This window comes from Prenolepis imparis, unplaced genomic scaffold, assembly GCF_030444845.1.
Source record: "Prenolepis imparis isolate NDT839.2.m4 unplaced genomic scaffold, iyPreImpa1.0 SCAF_4, whole genome shotgun sequence".
Lineage (NCBI taxonomy): Eukaryota > Metazoa > Arthropoda > Insecta > Hymenoptera > Formicidae > Prenolepis > Prenolepis imparis.
The window spans coordinates 7,774,780-7,792,878 of NW_028141162.1; the positions used below are offsets into that span (position 1 = coordinate 7,774,780).

The 18,099-nt window shown below is 37.7% G+C and overlaps 1 long non-coding RNA gene and 1 other non-coding gene across 2 annotated transcripts in view; one reads left to right on the forward strand and one right to left on the reverse strand.

The window, feature by feature from the left end:
- The window catches only part of LOC145934869 (uncharacterized), a 103,558-nt gene extending 89,951 nt beyond the window's left edge, over positions 1–13,607 (reverse strand). Inside the window, exons 1-2 of the long non-coding RNA XR_014425123.1 lie at positions 13,419–13,607; positions 13,272–13,313 (exon numbers count right to left, since the gene is read on the reverse strand). This is a non-coding gene — a long non-coding RNA (uncharacterized LOC145934869). The remainder of the gene's footprint in view (positions 1–13,271; positions 13,314–13,418) is intronic.
- Positions 13,608–15,206: 1,599 nt separating this feature from the next.
- Positions 15,207–15,422, forward strand: LOC145935759 (small nucleolar RNA U3). The gene has a single exon (XR_014425275.1). It is a non-coding gene; the product is annotated as a small nucleolar RNA U3 (small nucleolar RNA).
- Positions 15,423–18,099: the final 2,677 nt, after the last annotated feature.

The following is an 18,099-nucleotide window of genomic DNA, read 5'->3' on the forward strand; positions in this document are numbered from 1 at the left end:
GCTGCACCGACACTCCAAGTGGAGTAAAATGAATTTCGCGTTGGAAAGGAGAGCTGGAATCATGTATTATGTCGTGGAACAATTATCTTCGAATAAATTGACGGTCATAATTTTTTAAGTGTTCGAGAGAGAGAATCATATAAATTTAATATTTTTCACATTTTTAAATCTTTTTTAATCTAATGTAGAAGAGAGAAAGAATTGCAGAGAAATGAGCAATAGTAGAGAAATATAAAATAAAATAAGTTAAAGATACACAACTTCTTCAGTGAATTATATAATAAAATTTTTTAATTTTGAAAACGCGAATTAATGATATTGTTGCTATGAAGCAATCATTCCAGTCCATCCAGCGTCTCCCTGTTAATGAAAACAAAATTGAAATCGACGGAGGCTCTTGTGTATCTGCCAATACCGCATCGCTGAGAATACTTTTGTGCAATTCGCGACAGAGTCGCACATTATACACGCAGTTCTCTTTGAGACTGTTCTTCCGCACGAAATGTTCCGCTTTGACTTTGGTTGCTCCCACTCGCGTATATAAACTCGAAACTGGTCGCTAAACTTCTCAACTGCCGCGCTGCTGTTTGGTGAATAGTCATGAATTAAATATTACTCCGTATGTCTATTCGTGAGACCGCAATATCCGTGAGACCACCACACAGAAATTATTTTAAAGTCAAATTTAAACCCCACTAGTTTTCGAACTAACAATAGATGGAAGAAGATTCGATATATCATTATTTTCACCTGTTTTACAAATTTTATATATGTATATATTTTTTTTAGTTTTAATACATAATATAACGCTATTTTAGTTATAAATGATCAATTGATTATTGCAAATATGAATCACATTAGAAATCACAATAGAATTTTCTTCCAAGTACATTTTTGATTTTAATTTTCATACTTTACTTAATCTTACAAATGCAATTAAGTATTTATATCCATAAAGTAGATGTTTTTGCCTCATCTAATTTAGCGATCTTGTTGAAACACGTCGCACAGAAAAGGAAATAATCTTACAACAGTTGGTATTCATAATTCATCCGCATTTATTTCTTGCTTTTTGCTTTCCGTCGTATATTACTCCGTAAAAATGTACTCGGAGAAAATCGCCAGCGATTCGAATTCCTCGAGGTCGGTATGCGTGGCTGTTTTGTCGAATTAAATTCCGCTTGAGCGCCCTTCCGACGCTTTCTGTACGTCTTTACAAAAAAAAAAGAAAAAAGAAAAAAAAGCGGAAGCGTCGTCTTCCATTTCGCGAGACGATGGTGTCCCGTTTCTTTTATTACATCCCTTAAACGTCGGCGTAAAAGGCTCGATTCCTCCGTATTACGGACAAAAAAACGGTAAAGTTAATTATTTTTCCTGCCTATCCCTGGGAAGGATCGTCCCTTCCGTATCTCTGCGCGAGGAAGAATCCTCTTACGGCTAATTACGTGAGAAAAACATACTCCGTTTCCTCCCGGTAAACCCGCATTCTTACTCCGTAACTATCCTCCCGAAATAAGCGACATTTGTAATCATCTTATCTTCAGAATCTCCAAGAGAGAGACAAACAACCGTGCTGTTATTCTTGTAATTGTACATTCCGCATTCCGACTCGAATCGTATCGGCGTCGCACGCCGTCGTTGCACCGAAGACAAACGTCTTCTCGAGAAGCTGCTCTCTCTAGCTCGCGTCGTGAGATTTTCTTCGTGACGCACAACAAGAAACCCGGGCAAACAAGACACCCGCGCGTTCTAGGATGTAATCGTTCGCCTCATTAGCAGCCGCGGCTTCGGCCAAGGATGAAGAGCGAATGTCTTATTTCGCGTGAAGAAGTCTTATTCACCGTCGACGGGCAATTAGCTACTTATGCATTTTTCAGAGCCGTCACATTAATCTCCGCCCGTAACAAATGCCCGACAAGGTACCGGGCTATAGTTACAAAGCGAGCTGTCAGCTCCGATTTAACGATCCGTACCGGAGTGCAGATACCGTATATATTTGCGTTTCGAAAAAAAAACAACGTGTGAAAATATTTACCTTAGCGATTTTTATACACGCATATCATAATATTATTGTTAAATATCGAAGCTTCGATACATCAATTTAAACTTTCGATAGAGATAACATTCTCTTCTTTTTTTTTTTATCAGGTGCTCTCTTCGTCAAACCTATCCGCTGGTTTCCTCGCCGCAATAATTTCATAGATCAGTCGCTATTCGCCTTAAAAAAATTCTTTCCTCCGAAACTTCCTTCACGAAATTCTAGAAAGTTCGAGAGATGCGATCGTAAAGATTTATATCGAAGATAGAGAAGTATGTACACATTATAGTTTGTAATAACGCTGTTAACTCTACGCCCTTAAAGATTATCGTGGCATCAAAGTATTTGCCCATGGCGGTATATACTTGTTTCTCGAGAAAGCAAACGTTACGAAGAAATACGGAGCACTTGCCTTTAATGATAGGCTCGATATGAGATCGATATACCGAACGACGAAATCGATACATTCGCTTACATGAACAAAGGGAGACGCGCCACGCAATTGGGAAGTATCGTCTACGCTTATTATCGCCAAGCGTTCGCTTCGCCCCGACGTTACAAGAAAATTATTACCAATTTCCTTTATTACTGGCATTTTCGCCCACCCTCCCGTTAACGTAATAAAACCTGATCACCGTGGCAACTACCATCATAACTATGACGTTCTACATGTTTCATTCGCAAAGTACCTGGTTGTGTTACTATAACGCGATGCTGCAAACACGTTGATTGCCATATCAATTTCAATTGACTTTTGCACAAGCTTAAATGTACATCAATTTTATATTATCAGTAATCGCGATATTCAAAATCATGAAAATATTATTTAGATATTAAAATATTTTCAACATTTATACATTTATACATTATTAACTTTTGAATACCGAAAGAGGAAATGTCTCTACAAGTTTTTTAGAGATGATAAGCATTCATTGATATATATATATATATTCAAAGATATTTGGACATAAATTTAGCGGATAATATTTAGCGTGTAGTGTATGAATAAATCGATGCAAACTTTGACGTCAATGTCAGTCGATGCATTGAGAGAAAAGTTTGTAGTGATCGATAGGGATTGTTGGCGTTTACGGCTGGCATAACCGAAATATTACCTTATTTCTATGCATTTATGCAGCGTGAAGACTGACACATCATGTACATACAACTAGTTTATAAAAAGTATACTATGAAAAATGCTCAAAAGAACATTAATGGATTAATAACTGTGCAAAAATTTTGAAACGCTTATTTTGTAAAATATTAACAAACTGTCAGTCGCCATCTCGAATAAATATCGCAAATAATGACAAATTAAAACACTCTTTCTCCGTGTCAACGCAGCTCTCTGTAAAAAAATTGTTCTTAATTTTTAAAAAATATAATAATTCGAACTTTATGAAACGCATTCGTGAGTCTAATATTCAATATTTTGACATTATTCTTATTAATGAATTGATAAAAATTCCAGGTCTCTGATCTCCTTACGCTATTCAATGAAGATATTATGAACTTGGAACCCCTGCTGTGTGCGAGCAAAATGTCGCATCATATGGCGATATACGTCGTGTTGCGCGCGTTAAAAATCGCGGCGCATTAGTTACGATGTAACGCCTCGCGCACCGAGTTGCGCTGCGCTATATACGCCACGATATATATTACGACGGGAAAAATAGCCAAGCATCAATTATGTATGTAATACCACGCACTGCTGCTCTATATCGCGGTAAGCTCGCGGGATAGCATAAAGCAGCCATCCACCGCGCCGCTTCCATTTGGACGTCATTCATCTGCGCTTCAGTATGGAAATCTATCCTGGGAGCTATGATAACTTTTTTCCCCGGTGACACGAAAGTTCAACTGCGATCAATCTCTTAACTTCGCACGTGGTGAGATATATACGCTGGTGCGACAGAACATATTACAAATTAACTCTCTCTTTTTTTCTCTCTCTTTTTCTGTCAAGCGCAACTCTATGAAATTTTTTCTTAATTTTTGGAAAATGTAATAACCCGGACTTTTTATGAAACACGTTTCACGGCTGAATGTTTTCAAACCTGTGAACTTTCATTGGAGCGCCATTTGCCACCGTTGAGATTTAAATGCCACCCATATTCGGTCCATATGAGAATACGAGGAATTTAAATGGGCGGACTACTGCATACTACTCGTGATATCTTTGTGGCTGCATAATACGACGCATTGCTCTCGAACAAGCGTGTCTTGTTTCATTCACGCGGCTATTTCTAGTAAGCGTGACGCACGCTTCTCTTTGCACGCTTCCTGGCAATGGCGTCGGGCATGATAAATGTATCACCGCGTGAAAAAGCCACTGCAGTTTGCCGCATAATAACCGGCGAACCGGAGAGAAGGGACATTTAGTGCACTTAGAAGGGTGATCTATCGGCCGCGAGGCAGCCGGAGGCATCGAAGCTAGATGTACTTTTTCGGCGCGCTAACCCCATTTCCCCTGATCTATCGGCTTCTTTCGAATAGACTAGCCGTGTAATAGCTTCCTGTGGTACCGAACGGCGTCTCCCCTTTTTCCGTCCTGCCACCGGATAAATGCCAAATTCGCGGCACGTCAGTAATCCGCAGACGATACAGTATTAACAGAATTGATACATAAAATAATTGTAGATCTAGGACATCTTATTATATAAAGTTATTCATTCAGAATATATTTAGAATTTTTGATTAATAATTTTCCAAAGTCAACGATCGGAAAACGAATATTCATCGATGAACGAATTTTCAGGAATATAAAAATACAAGATAGGAAAACTGATAAAATCAGATAAAATTTAAATATACCGCGTTTAATATAAAAATGCCCGCAAGTTACTAGCTCGGAGGAGGAGGCTCGCAAATTTCATCGATAAATAAATTTTATCGTCAATAATGTCGATCGGAGTTTTAAAGATAAAATACTTGGACAATTTTTCTTGGAGGTAAGCGTTGGAACAGAATCTTTAGTATTCTCGTGACGTGCAAAGAACATCGATATGGACGAAGCATAAATAGTTGTATTTTAGTTTTTCGAACGTAAGTATAATTTATATTTATAATATAACTCGGATAACATCATATATAAAATATCCTTTCCTTTTTAAGATATAAATCTATCAGATATCTCAAAAAAACTCGTCAAACGCGAGTATTTTGAAATACATCTAAAATAAGCGACGTGATTATTGATAGCGTTATAATTATTTTTATCCGATTAGATGTACTTTCATATAAGAGATTACTCTTGTATGATAATTATAATTATAGCGGCGAAACGGCAAATATTAACGTGTCTTAACGGCGCGAGATCGATCGTTCGGCCTGCTAAACGTACTCGTTATCCCGCGATCTCGTTGCGTGCGTTCGCAAAATATTATGCACTCGCACATTCTTAGAAACACAACAAACGCAACACGAGTGGGCTGTATTTAAAAATAACTATACGACATATTCGCGATTGACGAAACAGACCTCGTTGCGCAATTTACCTCATTTACTTCCGTTGTTTTTTGAACGCCAATTAATTTTTTCTTATTTAGATATTACCTATATCACATTATAATCATATACATTATAATTTGATATATGTGACTTCTAAATAAAAAATTATAATTTGATATCAAAAAATGCTTTTGTCGACATAATTTTATTTTGCGACATAATTTTATTATGAATTGAAAATGTAGGATGTCTTATAGATTTCCCAGAGTAACATCATTTTTTCTTTTGTTTTGGAATATACCTATAGTATATCAGAATTTTTTTGTCAACACATAGTACGCATGAGCAAAAATTAACATATAAACCAATAGTACGTTTCAAAAAAAGTTACAATCGACTCGTCGCATTTGCATAAAAATACACGGGACGAAATTATTTCAAGTTACGATTACGATTCGAGTGATTCGCGCGCGATCGGAGCTGCGCTGTTATAACAATGATGGCACACCTTCCTCAAGGGGTGGATTATCCGCCAACCATTAATCACACACACACATATACATCGCGAGATTCTTGCGAAAAGCCGGCCAAGAATACCTCGATGGGTACATGATTGATACGCCCGGGCGAATGTAGTTTGGGAGAAAAGGGAAACGTACATCTCGAAAAAGCTTGCGAAGACTACTGATTCTCTTACAGAGAAAGACTCGTAAGCGACCAAAAAAACTTTCTCACAACTATATATTTTAATATATTTTAATATTCAATATTAATATATATTAAAATATATAATATATATAATATCGATATTAATATAATTTTTAATATGTCAAATAATCGGAAAATGCAGGCACTCTTAAATAATTAAAATAGCGACAAATATCATGCCAGTGCGAAATAAAATATTATCATTGATGCATGTTGAGATGCCGGATTTTGATCATTGTGCAAGAGAGGCGAAGATTCACATTCGCCAGACACTTCCCAGTTTTAGAGCGTCGATTGCTCGCTCTTGAAACAGCGAACGCGTTAAAGTAGATACAGCCATCACTAGACCGTCGCAATCGTTCGCGTGTCACCTCCCTAAATATTAACACGTAACATATTCCCGCATGATATGTGATAAAAAAAATCGTGAATTTTTATTCAGAGAAAAAGTAAACGTTACACCCTTTCTACGATCTGTATGTTATCATACGCTTTTGCATAATGCAAATGCACTATTTAGACTTATTGTTAGATAATTTTCCTGACGGATAAATCGACCCTTTTTAATTCCTCCTGCATGAAAGAACATCACATTACATCGAAGTACAGAATAATTTCGATTATTTCATTTTTATAATTTCAAACAATGTACATAATTCTGCAATTAAAGTACACTGACATATCACTGCATTTATAAAATCTTCTATATGAGAAAAGCAATTTCCTGCTACACAAGCTCGATAATATAAAATATCTCTTATGTAAAAAAATTACATTTTAAACAGTTTGCATTAATTAAATATAGGAAATATTACGATATATGTATGGTTATAAAATGTTCGTTTTAATTAATATCTAAATATAATACAATTTTCTTTCTCATATATATAATTTTTTTTTTTTTAAGTAATTGTTTCCTCTTTTATCAAACTTCTCTTTTACCTATTCAAACTAAATTATATGCAACTCGAAATCAGGAAATACGTTTTCGATTTAGAATAAATGCAAATGACCGTTACATAATTCCTTCATCCGTCACACACACACACACACACACACACACACACACACACACACACACACACACACACACACACACACGTGTGTGTCTCTGTGTGTATGCATATTTCGTAGAAATAATGTTTTTACTCCACGATTTTCATCAGATTCATTAACTAGAAAGCAGGATTAAATTCGCCCAAACATGCTTTCAGTCCCTGTCGCGCGAAAACAGTCTTCGTTACATCGCGCGCTGTTTCACAAAAAGAACAGGCACAATGATCTATTTATACAGACGCGCGAGGCGGATCCGATTAAAACTGCCCCCACGTCCTTTGTTAATGTTAAGAGCAACCAAAAAAAATTTCAACAATAGCGGCAGATGCGAAAGCGGGAAGCCTCTCTCGAGACTTGGCGCAGTGAACCTGAAGCCTAAGAGGATTACAAATCGGTTCTCTCGCAATTTAATACTCTCAGTCGCAACTGCAGATCGAAGATCGATCGCCTTAACGAAACGTGCCAGCGTCGTCGATTAAAGGTATCGTCCTCGAAGCCGACGCTGACGTCAGTGACGTGTCAGTGTCCGATCTGCGGGATCTCTGGCGCGCGCGATGAATGCACTCCTCTACGCGCAAAAGAGAGATTGGGTTTAAACGAGGAGTAACTTTCTTTCAATGAGCTTTTCTTCAGAGACCTTTAAAGAGCTCTTGAAGCATGCGAAGCGCCGGGCAAACTTTTTTCCGCCTGTTTTATCGAGATGTTACTTCAGAAAAAGAGCTGCGATCGGCACAACTGACAATGAATTCTGTCCCGTCTGGTTCACGAGAAAACGTAATTACTTGAGTGAAAGGAAGTCGATTAATGTCAGTAAGAAGCGAACGCGACTGCTCTATTAAACCTTTTAATCGGCGCGACGACGTGTTTTTCTTCACCTATGTCTTTTTCATCAAATACGCATCAGGGCATTAACCCAAACTCAGACAAATTATTATCTCTATCTAAAAAAATATATATCCTCACTGATGCTGATCGCACATTTTCAAACATTAAAATAATCTAATTATCTATATATACAGTAAAAAAAATTAACAACATTATTAAGATAAAAGAAAAATTGAGTAAAAGAATTAAGAAGAAAAATTTAATATCTGAAAGATCTAGATGTGACACATCTCTTATGTCAGAAAATCAAACAAATGTGAAGCGACTTCGCAACAATGACGAGGTAGAAACACTGAAAACAAACAGAAGCGATGCTCGCATTCGTGTTTATTCGAGTCACAGCCGTTTCGGCGGAGCACAGTGCTTTTATATCGGTACCGAGACTGACGAAGCACATGGGTCTAGATGGCTTTTAGCGGGTACGATAACATGCGAGTGAAATGGCCGCGAGATCACCCGAATCTCCCTCTAAAATCTCTCTCGAGCTGCATGCGCAAAAATAAACTGTAATTTTCATAAAGTACTTCGGCGATGCACGTGGGCGACTGAAAAAATTTCAGAAATCGGACTACCTATAAAAATACTGAAAATTCAGCAGCAGCAGCGGCGGCAAGCATTACGTTGAGTACACGTATAAAGCTGCGGCCGAAAACGACCGAAGGGAACATCGAGTTACAGGCATTTGCATATTATCAACCAACTAGATGGCACAGCAGTGTCAGTCGTCGAAAACGGCAATTCGCCAAATTCTAAAGGAAAATTATACAAATCGAGATACGCGATGTAATTGAGCCTAGCGTTAGTTCTAACGAAGAATAATCGTAATAACATTCGTGTGATTACACCGTTTTATCAAGTTTTTTCGGCAAAGTGTAAAATTCTTCCGAAGAAAGAAATATATGATACATATTGTGATCATTAAAATTTTCTGTTGAGCGATTTAGAATTTTTGAAAATAACGCCATCACATAACTTCGCAGACGGACTTCTTCGCGTGAAATGAATCAGCCATTCATGAATCATAAATCGACGCGACCCTTCAAGCGAGACCCGAGTCACGCTTCGTGAAACTTTTAAGACAGTTTCGCGAAGCTGCAAGATGGTGCGGACGCGGTTAATAAGACGACCAAACCGAAGGCGGAGGTGACGAAGGCGAGGGTCTGGAGGGTGAGTGCTTTGAATAGGAGGTTGCCAGCGGCGTAACAATGTCCCAGGCTTATGTGCTTCGCCCGATATATTATACATGTGTACGTATATAAGTGTATATACAGGGTGTCCCTGAACTCGCGGATCAACTCTCGTGGGTAGATTCCTGGGATCATTTGGAGACGATTTTTCCTCAGCGAAAATGTCGAGGGAGATCATCATTTTTTGCATGTCCCCAATTTTTGTCATCATGTATCTTTGTAACTAAGCCTTATATTAAAATTTTATTAAAGTAAACTCTATCTGAAATTAACTGAAGAATGTGATTTTGTTAATATTTTATTTCCACAAGGCTTAGTTTGTGAAAAACCCTTTATTTTCAATCGCTTATAACTCGAAAATTATTGATGCCTCGACATTTTCGCTGAGGAAAAATCGTCTCCAAATGATCCCACAGGAATCTACCCACGAGAGTTGATCCGCGAGTTCGGGGACACCCTGTATATACATGTATGCAGCGTCGTCTCCCTTGTCGCACAGTTCGACATAACGAGCCCGGAGTAACTGGCGGGCCTCGGCTTTATCTACGGGCCACGGTCGAGATTAACGAAACAAAGACCGGGACTCTCGCGGTGGAATGCGGTGTTTCTTGCCGAGAGGGTCGGTCCCAGTACGACTGTATCAGACTTTACGTGTATGTTCGCCAGGACGCGGAAGCCACGTCGATGACGTCGCCCGCTAATCACGTCGCGTCGTTTACACTAGTTGCGAAACGTATATCGTCTTGCTCTCGTGTTGTCTCCCACGATTCTGAATTGAAAAGGAAACGTCGCGAGGGACTGTGGCACACGTACAGAAGTTGGAGCAAAACTTGGAGATTCGCAAAGTTGATAAAGATATACATTGAACTTCCAAAGGGAACACAACTACAAGAATTATAAAAATTTTGACACGTCTAGCAATTAAGAGGGATTCTTTTTTCTTTAAAATGTAATAATAGGAATATATTTGAGACATAATTTAAGAGTAAAAGATATTTTTGTCCCAAAATTAAAAAATGTAAAGATTTTGGAGGAAAACTTGGACATTCGCAAAACTGATAAAGACGTTTATAACTAAATCTAAGGATAAAAGATATTTGTCCCAAAATCTCGAAAATAATGTGATGCGACGCATTGGATTAAAAATTAGTTTAATCGAGCGCGAATCCAGGATCGTCGGCTGCTATCATGTCCCTCGTAAACTTGCCATCCTAATCTAATTTCGTCGATGACGATTTATAATTTGTGGCGCCAGCTAGCGAATCGCCGAGCGGTTTCTCGCTCCATAGAGTGCACACTTAACCGGACACTGTGGACGGCAAAGTTCGCGAAGGGTAGATATAGGTTCACATTTTGCATCCGACTGTGCACGGTCCCTGCAGACGTAACTCTACCGCCGTGTGGCTTGTAATTTTCGAACAGATGCACATCATTATGACCGGTCTGCTGACTCGCAATCCGACGCCACGTAGAAAATACGTATAACGGGCACGAAATACACATAGAAAATCGACGCCGCCGCATCTTCCTCCCTTCTATTCCACTCTCGTCGTCCCCGTTCATTGTCCTTTCTTTGACGTAAAAGAAGGCGATGCCGGGAACTTCATTAAAGGTACTTTGTAAATTTTCAAACGACTTAAAGTACCGGGTCTGGCGAATGGCGCTGGGCGTCTCGCGGAACTGCGTACTAATTACGAACGCTTTGGACAGAGTAATCATTTTTCAAAGGAGAAGCTCTCGAGAAAAGCTCGCTTCGCCGAGGAATCAAGATACACTTTTACGCGCGTGCTTAATTGAACGCGTTATATCCGCTCAAGTCGCTGCTACCTTAAAAGCGAAAAGAATAAGCACTCTTGACATAATAGCAAGAAGAAAAGCAACCGTGAATTTTATACTGCAAAGAAAATGTTTCAAAGCGCGCATATTAATGCAATATTGAGATTGCTTTCGTATTATGTAGTGATGGAAAAAATTATTCAAGATAAAAAGAGAGACAGTATTTTATTTCGTTAAATTTTTCTTGGACCTTTCTTAGATTTCAATATATTCGGAATATGCAGCTTAATCTTACAGATTAATTAAACTAATGTTATTTTCTTCATAATTAAAATCGGTAATTGTTACTAATCGATTATCCTTTTCTCAAGTTTCTTGAAATTACGGCATCGTGAAAAGGAAAATTAAAAGATACCGGATTATCGCGCTTTCTTGTTACATTTATGACTTACACCCGACTAGCTTGAGACAATATTGTCAATTAAATGTCTGTGGCTGACTAATTTTTCGCGCTCGCGTATCTCGAGATTTTCGTAGGTAGGTAAATTTCAATCTGACACGACGTCGTATGCATCGATGACAAAGACAAACCATTGAGCGGCGAGTTCTCATACCAGACTTTCTGCTGGTACAGCAGCGTAGAAATCCTCAATTTCGCGGTTCACTTGTCGAGAGGCAGCAGCGTTTTTCCTATCCGTGTACTCCGCGGTGGCTTACCCAGCCCGAAAAGAAGTGGATCCCTTCTCTTGTTCCCCTTCGAGAGAGAGAGAGAGAAAGAGAGAGAGAGAGAATGTGTGTGTGTGTGTGTGTGTGTGTGTGTAGTTTGCCGCGCGTCAGCCTCGAGGAGAGACGAGCCTCGAAGTCAAATTCAACAACGTGCGCTGCTTCGTCGGTATGCTTTTCATGAGCCAATTTATGCAGCTGCAATTCAAGACACGAGCAGAATCGAGCAAAATAAGGAAGCAACCGCCGGTGCAAACTGCATTCGCAATCTGCGCGCGCGAGCAGATTATAAAATCATCTCAATTTTATCTCAACTGTGCGATTGATAATCGAGAATATTCGCTACAATAATACGATATCGGAGATTTTATCCAAGAACAGAAATAGACTTCGGGTTGGAAAAATGTATAAAGGTTCCTCGAACGTGAATATTCGCGAATGGAAAAATTTTTTTCATTTACGTAAATAATTTTACATACAACAATAAGGCTCGTTAGCGAAAAAAGAATAAACAGGACTCTCACATGTTTTCCACGCTTATGTGTTTTCATTTCGTCGTCTCATTGAAATATTCCCGTTGAATAAAATACATTTCGACCACAGAGGCGCGCGCGGTTGTTTCTACAGCGAAGTTATTAACTTTCCAAACTGTTGCTGCGTTTAAAGCGTTTCTTTCGCCAGAGCAAACAAACTCTCACTCCACATAAATAATCGAGCCGCTACCACCCTGGGAGCCACGTAGTTACAAAGTTTACAACTACCGGTACCGTTTGGTACCCCCGCGTACGCTTTTACCGCGTCGGATAAACAAGCTCGACATTCTAGCTCGCAGGCTCATTCGAGTTCATGAATGTGCTTTCAGGTGCCAAGCCGCGCCGCGGCGTATACATATCCATGGAATATACAGTATGTCCGCGTGCACCATACACGGTGTGCCCGATGCATTTTCTTACTTCCGCGAGACTGGGTATCTCGGAGAAAAGCGGAGAAAATTGGTCGAAGCGAAACTCCGGTTAGGTGCGCGCTCCGGAGAAAAGGTGAAAAAACTTCTGATTCCCTCTCCCGCAAACCGACTACGACAATTCGCCAAACTAACGAAGCGAGCGCTAGGCACCGGCATAATACTGGTAAATTAAACGTTCCTTCCGACGTCGCATTCAATCTCCGACAATCTTGGGAGAACGAGACGCGAGCTACGGCGTGTTTCTCGTAGACATGGAATTCAGTCTCCGCAATTCTCGGAGGATTCCGAATTTTCGGATGCTAAATATTCGGGAGAAACGAGAGGGGCTAAACATTTTTCGAATCCTTAACAAGCAAATTTATCTCTCTCCTCCTGTTTTATACGCAATATTATATGTAACTTTTCCCTTTCTAAAAAAGACATGTTATATATACCCCCCATTACCGCTATAGAAATATTATAAAATAAATAATTTCTCACTCACCGATGCGTGCAATAGCGGAGTTGTAGTATACAGCACATTGATCTGAAAACAAAATATTCAAATTATGTATATACCGGTATATACATATGTGTGTGTCGAATATCTCATAAACAATGCAGTTTAGAAAAAATGTTTTATTTTGCATACCTCACAGTTGCCCCGATGTCGCCCGATGCCTCCCCGGGCCTCCTCCTCCTCTCTTGGTCCATGGTAGCACTCACGACACTCGCGAAAATACGAATAATTACGATCGCCCGACACTTTACACGGCACTCCCGACGCGCGTAACTTTATACGGCACTCCCGACACGACGCGTGAATCGCACTGTGTATCGCAATGCTATCTGTAACAAATAAAATACATACATATATTAGAATAATCTTATTATTTCGCATTATAACATACACAATGTAAATATGTAAGCTAGAATTAACGATAGATATATCCACGGATCGCAATACATTCGCGCGCGCGAAAACAGATTAAGTTGGGTTATGTTGGCGAGAGATTTTGCATCGAATTTTTCGCGAAATATGCGTTTCGAACAATTACGACTACATATTAACGTTGAAATTATTATATGCGATTGATAAATATTACAATACAAAGGTTAGAAATCGTTTCTAACGATTATGCTTACTAATTAATCACAGCGGGACGCAGCTCCAACTGCCTGATACTCGCGGCGTTTCGGTAATGGCCGCAGCTATTCGCTATTCTACAAACATCGGCAACTTCACTCCAATAGCGCGCGCGATACTATATACATACATGACTTATATAATATTAATAATTAATTAAAACTCGAAGGAGATTCGTTCGAAAAGATATAGCTTTAGAAAGAAAAAATATTAATCGAGAATAAGGTATTATAACATATTATTTACAACGTATTACTATTTTATAACTTTTACCATATTATTATTTTAAAATTTAATTAGCAAATTATAACATACACAATAAAAATATAAATAGGTAAGCTAGAATATTTAATTAGCAAATTTTATTAATATTTTTTGACAGAAAAATCAGCTGATTAAGAGACATTGAGAGAGAGAGAATGTCTCTTTTTCCGCAATAATATTTTCTCTCTCGTATTCATAGAAATTTCTAGATGTCTTGTTTTCGAGATGTCTTGTTGAGATGTATTTGAAGCTTGATTATTGTAAAAAATAATTAATTTATTATATAATTAATTTGTTGTATAATAATTAATTTGGATAATTTGTCAGTGTATCTACCGAGCAATCACAACGTCTGATTAATGTCTTATATTACTACTAAAAGAAATTTAATTGAAGCTCTACATGACATATATGATTAAAGCGTCAGCTGATTAAAGCGTTAATTTATTAATTAATTTTTAAAATAATGTTATAAAAATTAAAATAATATAATATGTATTAAATAATAGGTTATACATATAATACTTTAAATTCGATTAATATTTTCGACAGTTATCAGCTAATTTCAAGAAACACATTAATCGAGAATAAGATATAACATATTATTTACAACATATTACTATTTTAATTCTTTAACATATATTATTATTTTAAAATTTAATTAGAAAATAAACGCTTTAATCAGCTAATTTCTGTGAAAAAATATTAATCGAGTTTAAACAAACTTTATATTATTTTTTTTTAATATCATTTTTTAACATAAAATCGAAGAATAGCGCGCACTTATGTTGTTCTAGTAACTAGTATATGTTAAAAAATACATTTTATTTAATTTAAAAAATTAAATAAAAAGTAGAATAAAATAAAATAATTAAATTTTGATGTTTATACTTGAAAAAAAGATTACAAAAATGCTATTAGTCTTTGCTTTAGTCGCTAGAAGGCTACGACAAGAAAAATTTACTCGCTTTTAAAATCCTATACTGAGAGTATCAGAGTATATAGCAGCATACGAGACAGTAGAATTTTAAGATCATGCTTCACAGGATCACTTCTGTAGTACTTGATCTTATTCTCCCACCCTAACATGGGAGTAAACGTAATCACGATGAAGAGAGATTGCTCTCTTCCTTGAGCGTGAGAACGATACGAATTCTCGACTTGTTTCGAGAACTCTGTCATCGATGATCGTTCACTCTTTGCACTCAGTGCAAAGGGGATGGGAAGTAGAGCTTTCTAAGTGATTATAATATTATTATAAAGATAAAAATTAAAATATCACAAAGAAAGAGCGTTATTGATGAACGCTTACACATGAAAAAAATACCAATTACTCGAATTATATAATATAATCAATATTGGAATTCTGCACTGCTGTAATTCTAAATCGAACTTATTGTCAGTATTAATTATCGCTCACAATGAAAATAGCGTGCACATTACAACGAGCTAAGTGTCCGCGCGTCCAAGTTTGCGTACAAAACAGAAAGTTTGCGATATATTTGAAGAGCAATACTTCGTATTGTAACGCTCGTTATCTCGAATCTTAAGATATATCGGTCTGATTTATTGTGTTTTTCACACGATTTAAAGAAACGTGGACTTTTGCGTTATCTGTTGTCGCTTGGTTGAACTTTTGACCTGGCGTTCATTCGAAGAAGATCGAGAAATTTTTCCAGATGCTTTGGAATCTCTTAGCTTTATCTATCTCTAAAAAATGACCGACGTACAGTTTCTAACTATTATATATTATATCTCATTCTTTCGGTTCGATAGCCATTATCATTTATATTACAATTATCTCTCTTTTTTTTCTTTATATTTTATATAACATCTTGATATTTAACGTCGATATTATGCGCGCGCATTTAATTTTCGTGCTTATAGAATATTCTCAAAACTGAAACTGCCTGGATAAAGAAAGCGCGTTTGTGTTGTTCTAGTAGAAAATAAAAGAAACATGTATACTTTGGAGCAGAATTATTCGGTGAGAAACTCAAATTTCATCGGTTCTATTCCACATTTTCGTTGCTCTTCACGATTCTCCATTGTATGAAAGAATTCTTTCAGAATAATGCTAATAACGCGTAACAGAGACTGCCACGTTCTACAGTGTAGCTTTTTTTGTTAAGCAAAAGGGTCTGCTATTGTGTTCGACAAGTGGAGGACGCATACGACTGCTCGTCCGCTTCTCGATGAGGACCGCGGTCCACTTTAGTTCCAACAAAGTTCAGCCATTGTCCGAAAATAGAAATAGAAAGTTTCACATTTTTTGTTTTAATATATATTTTTTCAGTATTTATAATATACTCTATATTAATCGCTCAAATCATGTAAAATATTTAATAAATGATATCTTAATTTATTACGTGCTTCTTTTTCTGCACTGCCTCTTTTTCTTCGTGCATTCTGTGCAAGTTTCATAATTCTAAGAGCATCATTTATCATTATGCCATGATCAAACGAAGTTACGCGAGACGGTAAAGAAATCGCTTTGGCAAGTGTCGCCTCGTTAACGAGTACCGGAGCGTAAAGACGCGCAGACGTTGGAATCCACGGGAATGCCGAGGAAATCAGTAACCGACCGCAATTAATGTCTTAATTGCCATCGAGGAGATCAAAGGACTAATGACGCTTCGTGAAACGCTCCGACAGTAATAAAAATACAAACCGCGAGCATAGAGTCTCCATCGAAAAACATCGTAATATTCTATTTTTCCATTCTTTAACTTCTCTCTATCTCTTTGTCTCTCCCTCCTCCCCCCCCCTTCTCTCTCTTTCTCGCAAGCATATTAAATTATGTAATCGACTTTGTTATGCTTACATTTAAAATTATTTTCACACGCATTTTTCCTCGTTATCGTTATTTCTACGAAATTTAATTTAGTTTACTTTTTTAACATTATCCGCGCCGCATTACGTATTTTTGTCATTTTTACGATCGCAGAATTTTCAGAGGAACTTCAGAGCTTTTCGTATCCTCGCAGAAAGTTTACGTTCGCAGCGATGTAGAAATTTATCGGTCTCATCCGAGCGCCTGATACGCAAACGTCGCTAAATAATAAGAACGATTTTGCGAAGGAACGCGAATCCCTGACTTTATGGGTTTCGCTGGTCGGGAATAAACACGACTCGTAAATTCGTCGGTATATTGACGTAAAATGAAATTTATCACGAATATGTCTTCGGCGATATAGCGTGCCGAAGTACACAATGTATGTTGATTCCTCGAAAACAAGACTACATACGTTCGTGACTGCGAAAACGAGCGAAAATAAAATTTTATAGCTCATAGTCCGCCGATACTGAACGCATCGAGAATACGGTTACCAGAAACTAACACTTTCCAAACCGAATATCATATCTCGCGATCGCTCCAAAGCACCGACTGCAAGAACAATACATTGCATGAATTATTCGAACGGCGATATACCGGCTCAAAAAGTCCTGAAATATTTTTCCCGCTATTTTCCATATGTCCATGTTTCTTCTATTCACACACACGTAACTTGAAAAAATAATTTTAAATTCGCAGAAAATTTGAGAGAAAACTTTTTAAAATAACTTTGCGTCTATCTTTTTCTCTCTATCCCCCGAGAGAACTTAATAAATAATCATTCATTCACTCTCTTCTCTCTTTTTTCATCCGTCTCTCCATCTCCTTCTCTCCTTCACACGAAATATAAAAATCTATCTATCTTTTCCCATTTTATCATACGCGAATTTTTTTGATAAAATTCGCGTAATTTAAAGTGGTCATGTAACCGCGCGGAACTCGGCTTGCATCGATGTGCTGCGTATTATTCCCAAATTGGGACTCGTTACCGGAGGTTACGTGAGGTTTGTTATTTTACGCAAACGTCGGCACGGCGGTTTAACAACGACCGGGAATGTTACGCCTGTCCAGAAACAAACATTGCGC